Genomic DNA, 21,724 nt, shown 5'->3' with positions numbered 1-21,724 from the left:
TGCGTGTGTAACTTTACCAGAAGTGGTGCCATTGATCTCTTTTCTCCTCGCGCTCTGCATCCTCCGTAGGGAAGAGAACAAACCTCCCTGCCTGCGGGCTCCGTTTCCTGCAGGATGGCACCGTCAGCTCGCGGTTGCCGGCTGCTGCTGCTGCCTGCGAGGAGGAGGAGAAGCGCCAAGAACAGCGCCGGCTGCTTGGAGAGAGGGAAGGAGAAGCGTCGGCGAATGAAAGAAATAAAAGGGCGACCCGGGCAGAGGCAGCCGCGGCGGTGCTGTTCGCTCTTGTGTGCAAATTGCCCGCTCGGAACCCCTCCCCGTGGGGGAGGCTGGGCTGGGTTGACACACGGGAGGAGCAGAGGGGGGGGGGGGAGAAAGAGAGAGAGAGGGAAAGGAGGAGAGCCAGAAAAGGGAGCCCGTCCCCGCCCTCGTCCCTCCCCCCCGCGGCCGCGATTGGCTCCTCCCGCCCCTCGCCCGGGCTGCGAGGCCGCCTCCCTCTCCAGCTAAAGCGGCCAGTGTGCGAGCAGGAGCGAGCCAGAAGGGAGCATGGTCTCGACGCCGCAACCAGCTGCCTCCGTCTGCCCGAGTCGCGCCCGCTCCGCCAGCCTCTCGCGCGCTCCCGCCCCGCGCCGCCTCGCGCCTGCCCTCCGGAGGGGCTGAGGGGGCAGCCCCGGAGGCGGCGGCGGCGGCAGCAGCAGCGGCGGTGCGGGGCTTTGCGGTAGGGGGGGAGGGCGGAGAGGCTGCGATGCCGAAGCCGCCTCCCCCTCCTCCTCCTCTTTCTCCCCCTCCTCCTCCTCCTCCTCCTTCCGCTGTTTCTGTGCATCCTCCTTCTCCGCCTGCCTGAAGAAGGTGGGGGGGAGGACGAAGAAGAAGAAGAAGAAGAGGAGCAAGAACAAGAAGAAGCCAGAAGAAGCAGCAGCAGCCGCTTTCGCGCGCCAAGGACGCGCGTAATTACGCGCCGGCGCCGGGGCCCCCTCGCCTCTCCCGCGCGCGCACCGCCCAGAGGGGAAAGGTAAGAGTCAATGTGGGGCGGCGGGAGGGGAGGGAGGGGGAGCTGGCGACGCAAGGTAGAGGGACTAGGTGGCGTCTGGTGGCCCCCGCCGCTGTTTGTGGTGGTGGCACCGCCTGGAGTAAGTCGCCTCGGGTGGGTTGAGCGGCGGGCGAATCTCCCCTCGCGCCTGCGCTCGCCGCCTGCCTGGGAAAACTTCCTGCTTGGGTGTTTTGTGTGTGTGTGTGTTTGTGAGGTGCAAGACCAGCCTCGGTAGCGCGGGGGTGCTCTGAGGTAACCGGAGGGGTGAGGTGCGGGGAGAGAGGCAGCCCCCCACCCTGCTTCCTCCGCCCGCGTCGGTCACTCTTTCTCTCCCAGCACCATCACCACCACCTTCCTACCTCTCCGCCATCCCTTCAACTTCCCTCTCGGTGTGGGTTTAAAAGGCACCTTTCCTCACCCCACAGAGCAGGAGTTCCAAAGGTGGTTGACTTCTCCCTCTTCTGAATGGAGGAGCAGCCAACCACGCAGGGTGTCATTTATTTATTTTTTTCTCTGGCGCTGCGTGTGTTATTGATTTTTTTTAATTTGGTAAATAATAAAACAAGGCTCTGTTTCGTAGATGGCTTCCCCCGTTTAAAAGCACACACCACTGCAAAATCATCCATCATCACCAGAAGGCAGAGGCTATCTTTAATTAAAACTGTCCGGAAAGGAATAAAAAATGACAGTCGCCTACCTCGGAATGAAATCTGCAGGGATCTTGGTGCAGGTCTGGCATCCCTGGCTGACTTTTCTTAGTTTGTTTCAAAATGCGTTGACCCTCACGGGGAAACACAGCTTGAATAGATTGGGTAACTTCTAGGTGTGTTAGTCTCTGCTGCTGCATCCCCTTAACCAGTCTCTGCTACTCATTGTCAAACCTCCAACCACTTTCTCCCCCCCCCCCCCAATCCGCTTCCCCCAAAATATATCCTGTCTGCCTAATGTAGGTTGTCAGGTTTCTGGGCAGCAGCTGAATTGTAGAGTGCCTTGTAGCCTTTTGGCAGAATATAAATAGTTCTATACTGAAGGTGTGTCCAGGAACCATTTATAGTGTACAGTCCTAGGCATGGCTTTCAGGAAGTTCTATTGAACCGGATGAGACTTACCTAAGCCTATGCATGTTTACTTTCAAATAACACATCTCTGTTGACTGGAAGACTTGATTCTGTTGTTTTTATGATGGGTAAAGGATTTGGTGTTTGTGTAATAGTGCAAACAGTTAGATTTTGGGATGATAATTGATTGCATACATTTTAAAGATTTGCTCCATGTGCGTTTTGAAAAGTGTGACTGACATCTAAAATCTACTGTTGTGATCAAGGCTGTTGTTATGTGCACATTTACCTGGGATCAAGTCCCATTGAATTCGAGACCTGTTATAGGATTGTGCTGTTTTAAGGTTAATAAAGCCTAAGTGAATATAGATATCATTGATACTTATTGAAGCCCTTAAGTTATAGACAAATCAATATAAAGTTTAAAAGTTTGTCAGGGGGGAGAAAAAAAGCAAATTGTTATTGAGAAATTGTATTAATATTGTTAGTGTACATTTCACCAGAAATAATTTTGGGTGTCTCCTCCACCAAATCAATCAGATTGCCGATAGCAGCACTACACTACCATCTTTTAAATTTCAACAAATTGTTAAATTATGGGGCCCCCTTCATATATATGATTGTATGAGAGAAGCATTACTATGTTCCTCCTATTCCTTTTAAAAAAGGCATCTGTGGCACTCTATTACAACTGGATTAAGCTGGTAATGGCATTTACTTCACAAAGTGAAGTACAACCATGTTTTAGCCTTATTCAACAGTTTGAAACTTTAGTTATTCACAGTGGGTTACCTACTCTTATTTGAATGAGTAACAAGGTTTTATTCTTCTCTGTATAACCTGCCCCTCACTGTGGCTGTCTGCGGAAGGGTTTTTCCCAGCTTGCAATGAAGCATGGCTTATATAAGTGAAATAACTATCAATGCATGTAGTTACAACCATGTTTCATGGGATTATTATTATTTTAATGTAAACTTGGTGCTTTGGACTGCACCTTCAGAGGATGTGGAGTTAGGTTATTGCAGTCAACATAATGAATCTGGACAAATGGTTCTTTTCTACAACTTTTATCTAAGCTATTAGATTCATAGTGGTGTTTGATCCTTATTTGAAGAGGATTAAGTTAAAACGAGCACTTTGTATAGACAGCTTCACGGAGAATTCAACTCTTCTATGTAGATTTGAGTGAACTGATGTGGCTTGAAAGTTTCCTATGCTCCCAAGTTTTGAGTGTTAACTGGTCTTGTGAAGCGTAAGAAGTATGTTCACAGTGCTTGGAGCAACAGAACCCAAGAACAAACGTTCAGTGTGAATTATTGCTGGAATAGAATATTTTATGGTTGTCATGGCTACAAATAGAGCAATGGCTGCTGGTTTTCACCTAAATGCAGTAGTAGAAAAGGGGTAGAATTCAAGTTCTTTTGTTACTTTTAATTATATCTCTGATGAATGATAGCCAAACTTCAGGTGTCCAATAAATGCAAAACATTGAATCTGGTTTAAAGATGCCCCCCCCTTTTTCAAACCATTAACGTACCAAAACTGCAGAAGGTAAAGCGTTCTTTTTGTTTGCTAGATTCATCCCGCAAATCCTACAGTAATGGGACTTGAGGGAAACAGAAGAGCATCCAGTCCAGCCCTCTGTACACAATAGCCAACATAAACTGGATCAGTCTCTGCTACAGGTGGTTAAGAAGGGGAAAATAACACACAGCACGCTAAGATTGCATCCTTTGATGAGAGTGTTGGGTGAGAGACGGATGTCTACAACAGTGTGACTGATGTAAGGGGATTTGTTTCGATACTTTATATGTTTCATTCGCTGAGTGGCTTCATAGTGCCCTGATGTACATGTGCAGTGCATTTTTAGTGTGTGGATGGAGTGGTTGGGGATAGTCGCTTGTTCAAGAGGGAGATGTTGGACCAATTGGGTGGATGGTGCACTTGTGTGCGTTGGTGGATGTGCTTGAGGTATGAGGAATAGAGTGGGATGACTTAAATTGGATGAATAGTGGGTACCGCATGCTTTGTGTTCATGTTTTAGGGAAATTGGTTGGGTGTAGATGGAAGAGAAAATCTAGATGGGATGTGGATTTCTTACTGAGGCAAGTCCTTTGTATTGTGAGCTAGGATGTGCTCAAGAGGGGGGAATCCCTGACTCTTAAGATGTTTTCAACTGCTGTGTTTTACTTTTGGGGATGGGGACTCTGCTGTTTTAGTCTGCACTGTGGTTTGTCAGTTGTATTGATTGTTTTCACTCCATGTATTGTGGCTGTGGTTTGTTTGTTTTTTAAATGACTTAGAGGCTGTTGTAGTAGTAAGAAGTGACTATAATACATTAAATACAGTAGGGTAAAAAGCTGCAACTGACCTTAGCAGCAAGCGGCTGAAAACACGTGTGGAACCATGCATCACACTGTTAAGGGCAGTTTTGTTGCTTTGGAAATATGTGGACATACTGATGGTGGTAGCTTCCTCCTCTTTCTTTCAGCATTTAACATGTGTTGAAGAACAGCACACCCAAGCAGTGTCTTTATTGCCTACAGTTTAGTAGCACTGCTGCCATCTGTTCTTGGACATCTGCTTGCACTGAAAAACTTGCCTAATTCTAGATTGTGTTTCTTGACCGTAGTTGCTCTCTAGGATGCTGATTCTCTTGGGTCCATGGCACCAGCTCAAGGCATGTGTTTGGTCACTTGTGGTTTAGACTTGCGTGCTCTGGTCCATGGGGTCACGAAGAGTCGGACACGACTAAACGACTAAACAACAACAAACGGTTCAGCCTTGTCCTATTATTGCTTCCCTCCCCTTCCTTTTAATGCCTTTATTCTTAATATCTAGAATTTAAGGAGATGGTTCTTTCTAATCAAAGAACCAGGTTCACATGTCCAGCAGAGTGCTGGTTCCGATTGCTCAAAACTTCCATATGAATCCTTCCTGAACTGAATCCTGTGAATTGACATAAAGTTGTTGGGTTTTTTTAATTTTTAATTTTACTATTAAGTCTGCTACTTTATTTTACTTTCTGTGCACAATATTTCATTAAATCAATTGTCTTAAGAACAGGATGTCGAAAAACAGAAAACTTAATAAAGTTGAGAATCTGAACTCCTCAGAATGAGGAGGCAAGTCAGCAAATCTTCTATCTCCCACTCTTTCTATTTAGGCACTTATTTGCATATATTGCAAAGGCTATGGAATACATTAAGAGAAGATGTTCTGAATCCCATTAAAATGTTAAGGCTGTAAGGTGTAAAATGATAATATAAATGTGCCTGGTGCTAGTCCAAAGAGAAAGATCCGAAAGTTGCTTGCAATTTTTGGGTAGCCAATGAAAGAACCCCTCAGTAATGCTGCCCTTCTGGTCAGAATATGGAACTTGCATGCTACTGTCAAGAAGGTGTGTTTTTGTTGTAGTGGGCATGGGAGACGAAGCAGTATCTTAGAATCACTAGGAGAGGCCAGCCCATTTGGGACTCAAAACAGTGAATTGTGCAGTTAAAGAAATGAGTGTGGAAATGTGTCTGAATGTTCTCTCCATATCCAAAGTTGGCTACTATTTCCTATGCTTCCTGAAGGCATCAGCAAGGATGCCTCTGGGAAAGGTTTAGTTCAGTACTGAGTTTGTGTGTGAAAATGCAGCAGAAATCACTCTGAGGTTCAAACTAGGGATGACCTGCGTATGGCTTTTGCTCTTTAGTGCTTTTTCTAGTCAATAATTTTTTTGGGTTTGCATATTTCTTGAGCTGCTCTAAATTTTTATTGATTGGAGTTACAACCTTGCATTGTTCTGTTTTATTGTGTGCTTGTAGCGTTTTTGTGTTGCTGTTTTTTTGCTTTCTTGTAAACTGCCGTGGGATTATCAGTTGTATATTGAAGGGTGGGAATACAAACTTCATTTTTTATTTTCAAAAACCAAGATACAAATTTGCCAAGTTTTTTGTGTGTTGCCTGCTTTTTACATCAGTTTACCTCTAGCTTCTAAACAGTAAGATCAAGTTACCAGGACTTGTTTTCATTGTCTTTTGTTTATAAAACAAAAGGCAAAGCATAAGGAGGCCTACAGGCTACAGATGACAACATACTGTTTGGATGAAGCAAATCCAGATAAGAGAAACTTAAATGCCTTTTGCCATAGTTAGGATGGCCTGAAATGGCTGGTAGTGGAGAGTCATTAATGTTGCATGATTGGAAAACAGTAACTTGTGATGAGGAAAGAAATTGCCAGTGTGTGTCTTAGCTCTCTTTGTATACGAGAAGACACTTGATCTCTCCGCAAGCACAGTCTGAATAAAAAGAACGGCTAGCAAACTTGGGTACACTATTCTGCGACAAATCACCTCCCTTCTGTGGTGCCGACCCTCCCTTCCTACATTCTGGAAATAATTCAGACTTGTTTGTACTGAGTAATAATAAATATATCAAGCTAACTTCCAGTGAAATGTAGGCGGTTTTGCTGTTGGAAATATTTACTTTCAAGTCAGGAAAACATCTGAAGTATTACATTAAGAGTTGTCAGGTAATTGGACACCCCTTAGGCTACATTGGCAGAAATCTCACTAGTAGTGACTCACTCTGTTGGTGTTGCAAGAAGGAGGAAGGTACACCTGGTACATATAATATGTGGCTTCCTTTGTATTGTTTTAGTCTATGTTTTTTGTTTGCCTTAATCTTGGTTTCTGAAACATTTTCTTAGCCTTAAACACGTACATATGGCGTTGAACTATATTCCCGTACTGTGTGGTTTGTCAGATGGCCACCAGAACTCCTTTTGGTGGTGAAAATACCTGTTTTACAGGATTGGAAAGACCACCCCCTTTGTATCAATGTACAGAATATCTGGATGCACTTTTTGGTTTGTGAGTGTGCCTCTTATTGCCGGCTTCATCCTATTTCATCTATTCAGCATGCATTGCCAATATAGGGACACAGTTCTGAATATTTGGTCATATTATACTGCTGAAGAATCAGCAGTTTAAATATAGGCTCTGCTGTATGTGTGCTTGACCAAATGTTGTGATGGCCTATTAATATGTGATTAGCTTGTTTATTTTTATTTTTAACAATAACCCTGACCAACACCCTTTCCCCTTCCCTTTTAATTTGATTATGTGTGTCTTTGTTAGTATAATGAAAGTTGTTGTAAAAGTTAAATTATTCAATACAAAAGTATAAATTTTTAATAATTGTCAAGCACAGACAAACATACGGCTTCAAGAGTGCAGACACTGCAGATTTCAAGAGATGTACCTAATCTTGTTGAGTTGGGCTTCAATCATATCTCTATTGATATTTTTGAATCCTACAAGAGACTCATTATCAGTGTTCACTCTAACAAACATGATTAGCATCGCAATGCAGCCTGTAAAAACCACCCTTGACTTGGGTAATTTAAGAGCTTGGCTCTCAGGGTCTTTAGTGATGAGTAATTAACAGAGGAGCATGGTCTGATTTTCAAGGAGATATGCCTTTTCACACCTTGCTACAAGATTTTGTGATGGGTTTGTTTTTTTTGGCGGGGGTAGGACGGACGGACTGATGTTTTATACTGGTGGATTTGAAAATAGCAGCATGCCATAAACTGAAATAAAAGCTTCCTTTCACTCCAGTATTTCATCTTGCTGGCTCCTTAATGACAGCATTGGATGCATAAAACTCAAATGTCATCATACTGTATCTTAGCAGGCGTAACTATATGGCACATCCAAAAGAAATAAATTCTACAAAAGAGTAATGAACGTTTTTTAAAGCTATGTTATGCTAACTTGCCGAAATGCTAAAATGAACACAGCTGTTCTGATTCACTGAACATGCATGTTTAATGACTGGTATGTTAAAAAATAATAATGCACCAAAATCTTTACAATTCATTTCTGCAAGTACTTCTGTCTCTCTTGATTGAATAATTCATGTCAAATTGAGATATTTCAGAATCACCTGCTGTGTTTTTTTGGGGGTGGTGGTGGTGTAATCTGAACATCAAGTACATTGCATTACTTTAAAAAAGTATTGGAAGCAGAGCATACCTTCTTCATGCCTCTGAGATACCAGTAGAAAAACAAGCATCCAGAATAATAAATGAATGTAAGGGCTATTCTTGTTTCTCTCCTTCCACATACACCGCCCATTTCTAGGAACTAAATCTGCCTTAAACTTGTTGTTTCCCCATAATTTGAAAGGCATGTGCTTCTGCACAAGAGAGCTTGCTCTATAGCACAATATTGTTATTTTTTTTTTAAAAAAAATCCTTTCTGAAATATGTATAGGACGTGCCGCAGCCTTGTCACCAAAGTTGCCACTTAGCTACTTGGATTTCAAGCTCTGTGTGTGTATACTCAGAAGTAAATCCAATTATGTTCAGTAGTGTGTACTCCCAGGTAAGCTAACCCTTGTGGTCCTTTCTAACTGTACGATTCTATAATTTTTGTTTCATTTGTGAACATTTATGTTCAACGAGATCACAATAATTTGTTGTTAAGGATAGTTTTTATTCTGTGACTGCTAGGGAAGCCTTATGCCTTTTCATTTTGTTTTAATGTATTTTAGATACTGCATGACTGTTTTTTGTTTTGCGTTTGTAAGCCATCTAAATTTATTGATGGGTGGTCATAGACATCTTCATAAATAATTTCGCATAGAAGGACTGGAAGCTGCAGACTTTGTATTCCTGTTTGATAAAGGAAGGGGAGAGTTGGTCTTGGATTCCTAAGTTTACACAACACCATTGCAAGTATCATAGGATATAAAACTCGGTAATCTATCGCTATTTGACAGTTGTATATATTTGGCTGCTGTATAACTCAAGATTGATAAATAATGTTCATCTTAAAGGAAGCTAGGAGATTAAGTTAGATAAGTTCTAAGGTCTGATACATTGGGTGGCTTACCCTAATAAGAACTGCACTGTTGTACCCAGAGACACAACCCACCTCCCTGTAGAAACAGACATACCACCTTAACAGAGCAAACCTACAGAACATTGAAGTAAGTAATGTATGTAAAGGTAAAGAACCCCTGACAGCGAAGTCCAGTCGTGAACGACTCTGGGGTTGCGACATCTCGCTTTACTGGCCGAGGGAGCCGATGTTTGTCTGCAGACAGTTTTTTCTGGTCATGTGGCCAGCGTTACTAAGCCGCTTCTGGTGAAACCAGAGCAGTGCACGGAAATACTGTTTACCTTCCCACCAGAGCGGTATCTATTTATCTACTTGCATTTTGACGTGCTTTCGAACTGCTAGGTTGGCAGGAGCTGGGACCGGGCAATGTGAGCTCACCCCGTTGTGGGGATTCGAACTGCCAACTTTCTGATTGGCAAGCTCAAGGCGCAGTGGTTTAGACCACAGCGCCACCTGCGTCCCAGTAATGTATATACAACACAGCAAAAAGTTATTTTTGACTTGTCAAATTGTCACCTCTTCCTGCTGCCCCATTATCTTGTTTTAGTCAGACACAGGTTGCTTGGCTTTTACAGATTGTAATACATTACAATGAAATTTCTCTTATGATGGAAGTTGGTGTAAGACTCGTTTTTTGCTTTGTTTTCAGGGCGCTGAATAAGTATTCAAACTGCTTCTACTTTATAAGTTGTCTGTCTTCACCAGGGGTCAGCAAACTTTTCCAGCAGGGGCCAGTCCACTGTCCCTCAGGCTTTGTGGGGGGCCGGACTATATTTTGGGGAAAAAACTATGAACGTATTTCTGTGCCCCACAAATAACCCAGAGATGCATTTTAAATAAAAGCACACATTCTACAAAAACACACTGATTCCTGGGCTGTCCGCAGGCCAGATTTAGAAGGCGATCGGGCCGGATCTGGCCCCCAGGCCTTAGCTTGCCTACCCATGGTCTTCACCCTTAAATGAATGTGTAAGTTCCTTCTCAGAGAGAGAAGACAGACACCACATCACTAATTCAAAAGGCTAAATATTTACTTGCTGACTTCTAATACAGCTAGAACGGAATGCCCGAAGTCTTAAAACCCTGTTGCTGCAGCTGTACTTGAAGAAACTCAGCAGGCAATAAAATATGCAGGAAGGTATCATCTGTCAGACATTGCGTTAGTAGGTTAGGATTTGTGCTAAACCTGTTCCAGTCCCCAGACACTGACAACAGACAAAACTGCCTATGTGTGAAAACGTCCCTTTTGATAGTTTTTTCTTTTCTCAACAGAAGTTTCAGCCTGGAGTTTCACTTGGTCTGAACATTTTGATTAGAGCTGAGCATGGTATCTGACCTGTGGACCCCACAAATGGCCCTCCTATCTAACAGCCAGTGGTTGGGAATAATGGAAGATGTAGTTCAGGAAACCCGGAAGGACCCCCCACCGCAAATTGTTTTGAAGGAGCTTTAAAATGCCCCCAAAGGTTTAGCATCGTCTTTACAATGCTTCATGGAGATTTTGTGGTTGTTCTGAGGAAGAAAAACAGCCCCATGGGAATATGCTTGTGTGGTTTGGCCTACCAGTGAAGCCACTCAGGAATAATAATAATAATAATTAATAATAATAATAATAATAATAATAATATATTTATACCCCGCCCATCTGGCTGGGTTTCCCCAGCCTCTCTGGGTGGCTTCCAACAGAACACTAAAATACAATCACCTATTGAACATTAAAAGCTTCCCCTAAACAGGGTTGCCTTCAGATGTCTTCTAAAAGTTTGGTAGTTATTTTTCTCTTTGACATTTGGTGGGAGGGCGTTCCACAGGGCAGATGCCACTACCGAGAAGGCCCTCTGTCTGGTTCCTTGTAACTTGGCTTCTCGCAGTGAGGGAACCGCCAGAAAGCCCTCAGCGCTGGACCTCAGTGTCCGGGCTGAACAATGGGAGTGGAGATGCTCCTTCAGGTATAACAGGCCGAGGCTGTTTAGGGCTTTAAAGGTCAGCACCAACACTTTGAATTGTGTTCGGAAACGTCCTGGGAGCCAGTGTCGGTCTTTCAAGACCGGTGTTATGTGGTCTCGGCGGCCGCTCCCAGTCACCAGTCTAGCTGCCGCATTCTGGATTAGTTGTGGTTTCCGGGTCACCTTCAAAGGCAGCCCCACATAGAGCGCATTGCAGTAGTCCAATCGAGAGATAACTAGAGCATGCTAAATGTTAAATCCTGGTGTTGATTGCCCTAACAGTTCTTGGAGCTCCCATTTCTATTCATAAAAGGACAGAATGATTGCAATTTTGTTTCTACCTCACCAACCTCCCAGTACAATATTCAAGGTTCCTAAGACATGTGAGAATGATTAAAAATACTTATGCATCTTTGCCTTTCAATAATGGCTCAGAACTTTGTGTAAAGGCTGTCATTGTAATTACTGGCCTTGGAATAGTTTTTTTTTTTTTAAGAAAAATGTTCCAGTACACATGAGTCTCACATACACATTGCCCAAACACATTATGTAGTTTAAATCTGTTGAAATAAATAGATTCATATCCAACTCTGTCAAGTTTCCTAGATAATCTCAGAAAGCAACCATTAGTATTTTCCAAAGTTAAATAGTTTTGTCTATTTCTTTAACTTTTAAAATGCAGTTTTTATGATTATGTGGACAAATCTGATCTTTTCATGAAAAGTAGTCTTTTCATGAACAGAACAAGTTTTCATCTGAAGAATGTGCAAGTCATTATTTTGCAGAGGCAAACTGATGGTATGTGGTGGAGAGAAATAGAAGCGGTTCTCCTCAAATGTGTAAAATGAAGGACTGCATTTTGGAGCTGTAGAAGCTTCCGGAGAAGGATTAAAGCTCAATTGTAGAACATCTCATTTGCATGCAGATTCAATCCTCAGCATTCTACAGGTAGGGCTAGGAAAGGTTCTCTTCCTGAAACACGAATGGGCTTATTCAGTATAATGCCACTTCCTGTTTTATCTCTGTAGCTCCAATTTTTAGCTGTAGAAGGAAGCAGAGCCCACTTTCCTGTCTTCTGATCTTACCTGACATTCATATTTCCTAGATTAAAAAAGAAATGTTCTCTGATGTGTCTATTTGTTTTATTTATTTTTTAAAAAGATACAACAACAGCAAGCCAGTCTGAAAAATCACATTCAGTCTAATATTGAACTAGACACCCATAAACTGCAACAGATTAGTATCAGAAAATGTCAGTGCTTGGGGGACAGTCAAAGTTTGGTATTTAGTAACTTACAGGAATGACAGTGTCCCTTTCTATTTGGAAGGGCATACAGTGAATTTGGAAGCAGAAATATTGATTCAAGTGGGTTCTACAGTATTTCTTATTGAACTATGATTCAATTCCATAAAGGGTTTAAAAATGATTTGCCATTAGCTTATATGGCCTAGGACCCTCATACCTACGGGACCACCTCTCCTGGTATGCTCCGCAGAGGACCTTAAGGTCCATAAATAACAACACTTTGGAGGTCCCAAGCCTCAAGGAGGTTAGATTGGTTTCCACTAGGGCCAGGGCCTTTTCAGCACTGGCCCTGACGTGGTTGCATACTCTATCACAAGAGACTAGGTGCCTGTGGGATTTGACATCTTTCTGCAGGGCCTGCAAGACAGAGCTGTTCTGCCTGGCCTTCGGCTTAGAATCACTCTGACCCCTTATATGGGATTTGGTATATAAATTTTCCCTTGGCTTTTTTGCTGGCCCATGTAGGACCAGCATGGATAGCTGGCTCGGGTGAATATCTGATGTTTCCCCCCGTTATGGTCTTGATTTATGGGCTACTACTAAAATGAGACTGCATTTTAAGCCATATTTTAAGCCGTGTTTTAATTAACTGTTTGTTTTTGTTGTCATTTTTCTATTATGTTTTATTGTAATTCATATTTGATGTTAGCTGCCCTGAGCCCAGCTCTGGCCGGGGAGGGTGGGGTATAAATAAATTATTATTATTATTATTATTATTATTATTATTATTATTATTATTATTATTATTATTAAAAAACAACCACACCTAATTTCTGGAGGTAGGCCAATTAATGGTTATTAACCATGAAACAGCAAAGAGGAGGCAGTACCAAACAAAGCAAAGGCAAGAGTTGATCCTCAAACAACCGCTGAGGAGTTATACTTCAAATTGCCAAGTCTGAATTTACAAGTGTCTTCATTAAGGATGACTGTAAACACCAGCAAACAAAACATGAATAAAATAAAGCCAGTATAAACAAGATAGGCATTATCCTAAAGCGGCCTTTCTCAACCTTGAATAACTTTATTCAGAAGGCAAACTCACTCTAAAATAGATAATACAAAACAAAACTATAATGCAGTCCACAACTGATCTAATAGTAACTAAGTCACGTGTAATTAAATAAATTATTAACATATGTTTAACTGAATGGTTATTGTTTTATACATAAATGTAAATGCTTAAAAATCTGTTTGTTCTGGACTATGATCTTCAAGCATTTTTGAAATAACTACCCACTCTCAGATGAGCTAGAGCTTTTGTTATAAATTTCCACACATGTTTTAAAACCTTACTAAACCCATGAATGTTCATGAGAACAAGTGCTAGCCTTCTAAATACAAAATTCTGTTTGGGTATTTAAAATAGCTGTAAGTTCTTCAATATCACAAAGGTGCTTACAGATACCTGGTTTAGAAGTGAACAACAACAAGCAACGTTTTCTTTTGTAGTCATGTTCTCTTCCCTCTCCCCCAGCTTAAAAGGGGAGGCAATTTAAAGCTTCTGTTCATGGCTCGTTCTAAGTTTTAGTTTCCAGTTTGTCCGAAGTCTGAAATTTTGGCTTGCATGTTACATCTGAATCAGGCAATGGTGTGCTTACTTGCATGTTCCTTAGTACCATTTAATCAACTACTGGCAATTTCTTGATGGACAAGAAAAACACTGGGTTGCTTAGAGTTAAGTCCCTGCATGCAATTTAAACCTTTTCAATACTTGTTAGTATTAAGGGATCCAACTATCTGAAATGCAGAAATGAAATGTAGGCAAAAGGGTAAGCATATAAAAAGAGTAACGGAATGGCATCCATAATCTTTGTCATATTCAGTAATCATAAATGGAATCCTGTTGTGTTTAGCCAAAATACACAAATTGCTAGATAGGATCCATTTACAGCCTGTATAATACTCCTTAATGGAAACAAGCCCGCAACCACCCACATCATAACAATTTTGTGAAATAGAATATATGAATGATTAATCAGTCCCTTCGTGTGAACCTTTAGGGAGCAAACTGGTTGACCTGGGATTATACTGTTTCTGCTTCTTGAGCAGCAAAGTGTTACTGGATTAACTTTTTTCTGCTGCACAAAAGTTGGGTATATTCATAACAGCAGTTATGTTCTGCAAAGTTGCCCTGCCAAAGGAGCGTCTCTCCCTGTTCTGTATAGTGCACCTTTCTTCACAATGCATCAAGGATCCACTTGTGTTGCCCTCCTGTAGAATTGGACATTGTGGAATCCTTAATTGCAGATTTCATACGGTCCAATGGATGGATAATGCAATTTAATATATACATAATAATGTAATGTACACATTTATCAATATGAACAATTGTCATGTGGACTGATTTCGAAGAATGCTAATTATGTTAGGCATAAGTGAAGTCGTGCACTGTACAATTCATAATTTTTCTGGTCTTCTTCTATGCAGTCTTAGTTTTACCATTAGCAAAGATAGCAGGCTGCAGAAGTGGTATACCTTTGAGGACCAGATGCTGAGGACAAATGGAGATAGCCATCAAATGCTTGCATTGGGTCTGTGATTTGGGCATGTTCAGCGCAGAGTGTTGGAAGCCTACGGGATGCTCACCAGACATCCGTTGGCGATGTGGTTGTCCCATCGTCTCTGGTTTCGTGTGGTGGTGCCCCCCTTCCAGAAGGGAATTTTCACTCAGACTGATGTGATCTTATACACTTCCCATCACATCAATAGCGTCAGCTCTGTGTAGCTGGAACATGTCAAAGGCAGGATGAAGACTGAATACAAGCCAATCAAAGAAAACGTTGGGTTGTATTCAATGTAGCGCTAAGGTTCCTTCAGCACCCCTGTGGGCCCTCTAACTCTCTTCTGGGTTTCTTCTTGACCCTCCAGAGCAGGTGTGGAGATTACACAGGGTGTTGCGGGATGGGTGCAATGATTTAGTTGATTATGGTTCATTATTATTATTTGTTTATCTGTCTGTTTCCCCTCTCCTTCCTCCCACAGGAGCTCAGGGCAGCAAACATCAAAGTGCTAAGACAGCACTTTTTAAAGAAAACAAATTAAGTAAAATCTTGTTCTGGTTCTGCCCCTGTTTGTTGGAAAAGTCCTCTCCTAGTGGAGACAAGTGTCTAAGGACACCATGCTCTCTACTCCTAAGCTCCCACAAATCCTCAATGGAATATTGATACCATAAAATAATTGGAGTTTCCAGTGAGCCATCGTCAGCTATTCTATGGCGGAAGCATTTGTTTTTTCCAGTCCTCAACTTTGACTAAAGACTATTGGCTGGTTAGGAGCAGTGCAGTGCCATCAGATTACAGAAAGTTACAGTAAAGAGTAGCAGGTAATTTTGGCCAAAATGGAAAAGGAGTCTCCTGAATTTCTGTGGAATTACTAGAATCATATATGGGTTCTTCTGAAATCAAACTGTGCCAGAATCCAAAGGGCTTTCTGCAGTATGAAGAACATCTTCTACACTATGGCAGGGTAGGCAACATTTGTGGTTCAAATTTCTGCTAAATGTGGTGCAATTTAGATCCAGTGATTATTTTTTTTAAATAAAAAAGTACTTAAATCTTGCACTCCTGCTCTTAGTGCTGGCATCCTATAAATGACAGGTTAGTTGAAACTAATATAGCTCTTGCCGCAGTATTCTCCTGATCCTAAAATATAAAGGTGACTTACCTGGAAAATGTTTGTGCTTCTTTTCTGGGGCAAAGCACTCTCCAAGGTAGCTATAAACAGATTTAAACAGTATAGAATAAAGATGTGTCAACAGCCCAATCGCAAAATTAAAAGCAGCAGCTTAAAAGCTCAGCAGTATGTTTTAAAAGCTAACAGAGATGGTATTGTGTGTTTACAGTGGGAGAAGTGGGAGAGAGCAGTATATGGGGTCACCAGTGGAAATATCCTGTTTCTAGTGTCTACCAGTGTAGCTACAAGCTCTGAGGCTGATGTTGAGATGTAATGTCTTTTTAAAAAATATTGTAATACTATTGGCCAAAGTACCATTTTGTGTGTGTGTTGAAGGGAAATTTCCCCTTAAAAACTTTCAGTTTCCCTCTACAAGGCTGTGAGGAATCTTCTAGGCAGCTGATTACTTTGATGTCTTGCAGCTGTGAGTACTACAAACTAGTTTCTGTTACAGACAGTATTTCTTTTCTTGTTGTGCTGTTAGATTTCATTTAAAAGGGTTCTGTATTTTTAAAAAATAATTTTTATTCATTTTTTAAACACATAATAGAAACACACAAACAAAACAAAAAGGGATGGTCTTATCCACAAATATATTTTTCATAAACTCTTAAGGAATATGTGGAACTGAAAAGAGCAGGCAAATATCTTAATAAAGGTTATAGTGTCAAGTAACAGTGTCTAGCTTCTTAACCATTCTTAGAGAATTTCTAGCACATTCTTTACATGCCTACTCAGAAATTAGTCTAAATTCAATGAAAACTATTCCTGGGTAAGTGGGTACAGTATAGGCTTGAAAAATTTGATTTCCTCTCCCATATTGGTTGTGCTAAAGATCAGATTTCTCAAAATTTATTTCCCCTTGATTTACGCACTACTGGATGGCTGGCGCTAAATGTGGAGAGGCGAAGCTTTATTCTTTTGCCTCTAAAATTGTGCAGCTGTATATGCCGGAGTTATTATTCCAACGCATTAGAATATGCTATATGCTCCTCTTTAGCACTCTTGAATAGAGGCACCAGTTCAGGAATCTTGCTGTGTAGGAGACTGGAATTCGCAAATGAAAATTCACCCAACTAGGAAAGCCGCTGAATATCAAGTAAATACTCTGCAGTGAGGGGGGCATTGTATATAAAGAAACTTTTCTTTTTTTAACCTGTAAGACAGACACACACACACACACACACACCAGGGGTATCTTCCTTATTTTATACCACTTGTTGGCTGGGATCCAAATAACTTGTTCTGCATGCCTAAGGAGGTGTCGGGCTCATGTTTCTGTTACTTGAACTCTTCTTCAAGAAACACATGGCCTTTTGCTTTTGGAACTGAGAGCACTTCTGAAAGCAAGTTGAGATAATTGCCTGGTGTGTCTGTCTCTCTCTGTGTGTACGCTCTATTCCGAGACTTCAAGGATGGGAGAAGTCAGATAATCCACTGTCTTTTGGCATTCCTAAAGTAGCTTTTCACATTCTGGCAGTGAAGTTCAATTTTCATAACACTATTATAGAATAGAAATGTTCATTTTCTAGTATAGTGGTCAACAGCATAGTACCCATGAGTGCCTGTGTGTCTGCTGCAGTAAGTCCTATGTTACCTGCCAAAGGTCTCTGTTAACATTCCTTCAAAAACACACAGTGGTCTTTCTGCTCAGTTTCTGCTTGGACTGGCTCTGCATCTCCTACAGTGAACGTGCTCCCTTAAAAATATCTTCTTTCATTGTATGCCAGGACTGGACATCCAGTGTGTCTTCATTCTGAACACAGAACAGGTGCGAACAGCTTCTTTTTGTGGGCAAACATGGCAGTGGCTGATTTAGGTGCCCCCCCCCAATTGATGGGTATGTTCCTGTATGCTTTTGTGTCCATTTAGATGGGGGGGGGAGAGGTGGGAACTGGGTACCCCTTGGTATTTTTGTTGACTCTTTTCAGGTGGTAGTTATTTTATCATTATGTATATGTGTTTTGCAGGGACACGGGTGGCGCTATGGGTTAAACCACAGAGCCTAGGACTTGCCGATCAGAAGGTCGGCGGTTTGAATCCCCGTGACGGGGTGAGCTCATGTTGCTTGGTCCCTGCTCCTGCCAACCTAGCAGTTTAAAAGCACATAAAAGTGCGAGTAGATAAATAGGTACCACTCCGGCGGGGAGGTAAATGGCGTTTCCATGCGCTTCTCTGGTTTGCCAGAAGCGGCTTAGTCATGCTGGCCACATGATCCGGAAGCTGTACGCCAGCTCCCTCAGCCAATAAAGTGAGATGAGCGCCACAACCCCAGAGTCGGCCACTACTGGACCTAATGGTCAGGGGTCCCTTTACCTTTATATGTGTTTTGCACGTTTATCTTAGAGATGGAGTGCTTTTGGTGGAATCTTCTCTAGGGTACCCTGAACTGACCCTTTGTGGTTAAAGAATGTAATGATGCTAGAAGACGTCTGTACAGCTTGAAAGTGGGCAGCATGAGGTGATGCTGTTTCTTCTCCTGTGGACCATTAATAAGGCTATCTCCCATCAACCACCACGATTGCATCTCTGCCAAATGAATGGTTCCTTGCTTCTCCACCTGTTGGGAGACTCAGCTTTTTACTCCTTTAACCATTGAACACAACTGCACTGTACAGAACACTTATCCATACCCGAACACAGTCACACACAGTAAACCCCAGAGAACAGGATAACTTGTAAACCCCAAAAGCTGTTCATAAACATATAAATCTTGTTTTATAAAACTGGCATATGCAGTTTAATATTTCTTCTAAAAAATTAATGTATATGTTTTGGCTGCATGTTTTATTTATCTTTTGAATTGTTTTAGTTTTAGCTTCTGACTTCTATTGGCATTTTTTTATTCTATCTTTTATATTTAATGCAAAACCTGCTTAGATGTTTCCTCAATTAAACAATTTTCAAATTACCTTAAATAAATAAAATAATCAATGAAGGTGTATTGTGGAGAAAACACAGTGCTACCGCAACAGCTAGGTTTGATGTAAGGCAAAGGAATGAATTACTGTCGTTGGCGAAAGAAAAGAAAAAAAGGAACGCCAAATGGCAAACTCAACAGTAATGTTTCTAAGGACAGGAATGGGAACAGCTTGTCAAGTCAAGAGCAGTAGAGCATTTTCGCCCATACTGTCTTGCGATAAGACACAGCTCCTGTTTTACAAGTCACATATGAATTTCTTTAAAACAGAAAGCCATATGTCTTTTTCGTAGCATCGCAAGCCACCTCCTTGATCCCTTTCCTACCCCTGCACTACAAATGCTGATTAGTGATGCTGGTTTCTATGGCTTTTTGCCCGTCCTTCTCTGTCTAGGTAGCTATAATACTTTCATAATGGGCCTGCTAACTAGCGATAATGCTACATCCTGGCTTCCTTTATATCTCCTACTTCACTGTGGACAAGTGTTCTGAGAGCATCACTATGGCAGCCTAATACTGAAAATATTTTGTTTAACTAGAGCCCTATTCATTGTTTTCAGAATACAGGTGCTGCTATAATGGCTAAAATGATTGAAGTACCGTATTTTTTGCACCAAAACACTCACTTTTTTCCTCCTAAAAAGTAAGGGGAAATGTCTGTGCGTGTTATGGAGGGAATGCCTATGGGTGGCATGCCTACGGATTTTCCTCCTCTAAAAACTACTGTATTTTTCGCCCTATAGGGCGCACTTTTTCCCCTCCAAAAATGAAGGGGAAATCTGGGTGCGTCCTATAGGGTGAATGCAGGCTTTCGCTGAAGCTTGGAGAGCGAGAGGGGTTGGTGCGTACCGACCCCTCTCGCTCTCCAGGCTTCAGGAAGACATCCGCAGCCCTGGAGCGCCGGGCACGCTGAAAGCAGAGCGCACCGGGCAGACATCAGCCAGCCCCACAAGCTCGGGGGACAGCAGGGAGGCACAGTGCCGCCATCCCGCTGTTCCTCGACCTGGTTCGGTTTCCCCGACCTGCTTTTTGGGGGGAAATAAAGGGGGAAAAATTCCCTTTATTTCCCCCCCAAAAAACTAGGTGCGTCCTATGGGACGGAGCGTCCTATGGGACAAAAAATACGGTATGTGCGTGTTATGGTTGGGTGCGTGTTATAGAGCGAAAAATACGGTAGTTGTGTGTACACACACCTTGTTTGTTTTCAGAGGCTGTTGCTGGCAGGCAGTGCCCTGAAAGTAATTTTTAATTGCTGTGGAGATGCTAGCTCTCTTAAGTACAAGCGACTAAGATCTGTTTCAGGCTAGTGTGTTGTTCATGATGTAGGTTGCTCTAACAGAAGCATTTAAAGATGTCATGTGCTCCTCATTTTAATATGGCTTTAAATAATGAATTGAATTTTTTCTTACAAAACAAAACAAATTTGTCGGAGCCAGACTGATTTGCTTCTCAAAAATATTTCTAACTAAAATCTTTGTTGTCCTATTTTTAAGTAGCCTTCTTGCTTTGTTTTTTAAAAACACCAATTTAAATGAGATGTTGATTGCTTCTGACATTCTGAAATGCAGCTTCAAAGTGAGTGACAATTGTAAATTTTAATCTGCGGAAGGAAGGCATTTCCTCTTGAAGTGTCCAAATTAGGCTTTTGCTATGCTCTCCTATTTCTGTAAAGTCTTTATTCCTCTCTCCCCCCCCCCCCATGGGGACAGTCGTCATGTTGATAGTGTACAGTTGATTGGCTCCTTAATATATAGGAATCTTGGTAATCTTTGTATTCCTGATGTTGTCTTCTTAACAATTCAAACTATCTCCAAAAGTAATTTGTGGGGTAACTAATAAAGCCAATCTACAGTAAATTTGGTTTAAGCTGATTTATTCCAACTCTTAAGAGTTGTTTGACAGCTCCATAGCACCACAAGAGGAGGTGGACTCTCTAGGAAGTTTTTAAGCAGAGGTTGGATGGCCACCTGTCATGTTTGATCTAGCTGAGATTCCTGCACTGTAGGGGTGGGACTAGATGGCCCTCAGAATTCCTTCCAACTCTACAGTTTCGATTCCATGTCTTGTGGAGACATAGGCTGCTTAAGGTCAGGCATCCCCAAACCCGGCCCTCCAGCTGTTTTGGGACTACAACTCCCATCATCCCTAGCTTACAGGACCAGTCCTCAGGGATGATGGGAATTGTAGTCCCAAAATAGCTGGAGGGCCGAGTTTGGGGGTGCCTGCTTTAGGTGCTTAACACCTGCGTAGAAATAGTAGCTACTGATTTGAAGTGGGAGGGGAGCCGAGAAGAGTATATTGTGTTTTTTCTGTCTTTTGGTTTAAAGCAAAATAAAATTGATTTTGCTAGATGGTAGCAAGGGCATATGTCCCCCCTTCCCTCCTCCCAGCTTAAAAGGCCGAGCTGCCGCTTTTAGGGAAGAGGCTCCATTGTCTTAGCGATTTCCTTGTCCTGATATACATATTCCAACTCGCAATCAATATTCTAAAATAGGAAACAGCCATAATTCAGTGGTGTGTTCGCTTTGCATGCAGAAGAACCCAGATTCAATCTTAATTTTCAAGGGTACTGGAGTTAGATGTCTTTCTGCAGGATCCATGCTGAATTAACTATATTTTTCCCCTTAGAGGTTGCATCCAGACTTGAGCCCTTCTATGGAGGAGGGGAGCTTTTCTTCATTTCCCCCTTCCTCCCCAGACCCCAGTTCTACCTCCCACTGCTCTAGATGTATGGAAATAAGCATGGAAGGTGTTGCAGTGGCAATTGTTTTCCCCACTGGATCAAAATACCTCCATGAACAGAACAAGAATTTCAGTCTGTGGAGGGCAAAGTCTGGATTCGAACTCATATGTTGAATAATACCAGTAATTCCCTCTGCAAGTTTGCCTGGGACAG

General features: G+C 42.1%; 1 protein-coding gene across 1 annotated transcript in view; it reads left to right on the top strand.

Annotated features, from left to right (window-relative positions):
- The first annotated feature begins 534 nt into the window (after window positions 1-534).
- The window catches only part of KLHL29 (kelch like family member 29), a 425,462-nt gene continuing 404,272 nt past the window's right edge, over window positions 535-21,724 (top strand). The window contains exon 1 of the mRNA XM_081906134.1: window positions 535-1,009. The gene's annotated coding sequence lies outside the window, so the exon portion shown is untranslated. The remainder of the gene's footprint in view (window positions 1,010-21,724) is intronic.

Source organism: Podarcis melisellensis, assembly GCF_964234715.1.
Source record: "Podarcis melisellensis genome assembly, chromosome: 3".
NCBI classification, from domain to species: Eukaryota; Metazoa; Chordata; class Lepidosauria; order Squamata; family Lacertidae; genus Podarcis; species Podarcis melisellensis.
This window is presented reverse-complemented; position numbering and strand designations above follow the sequence as displayed.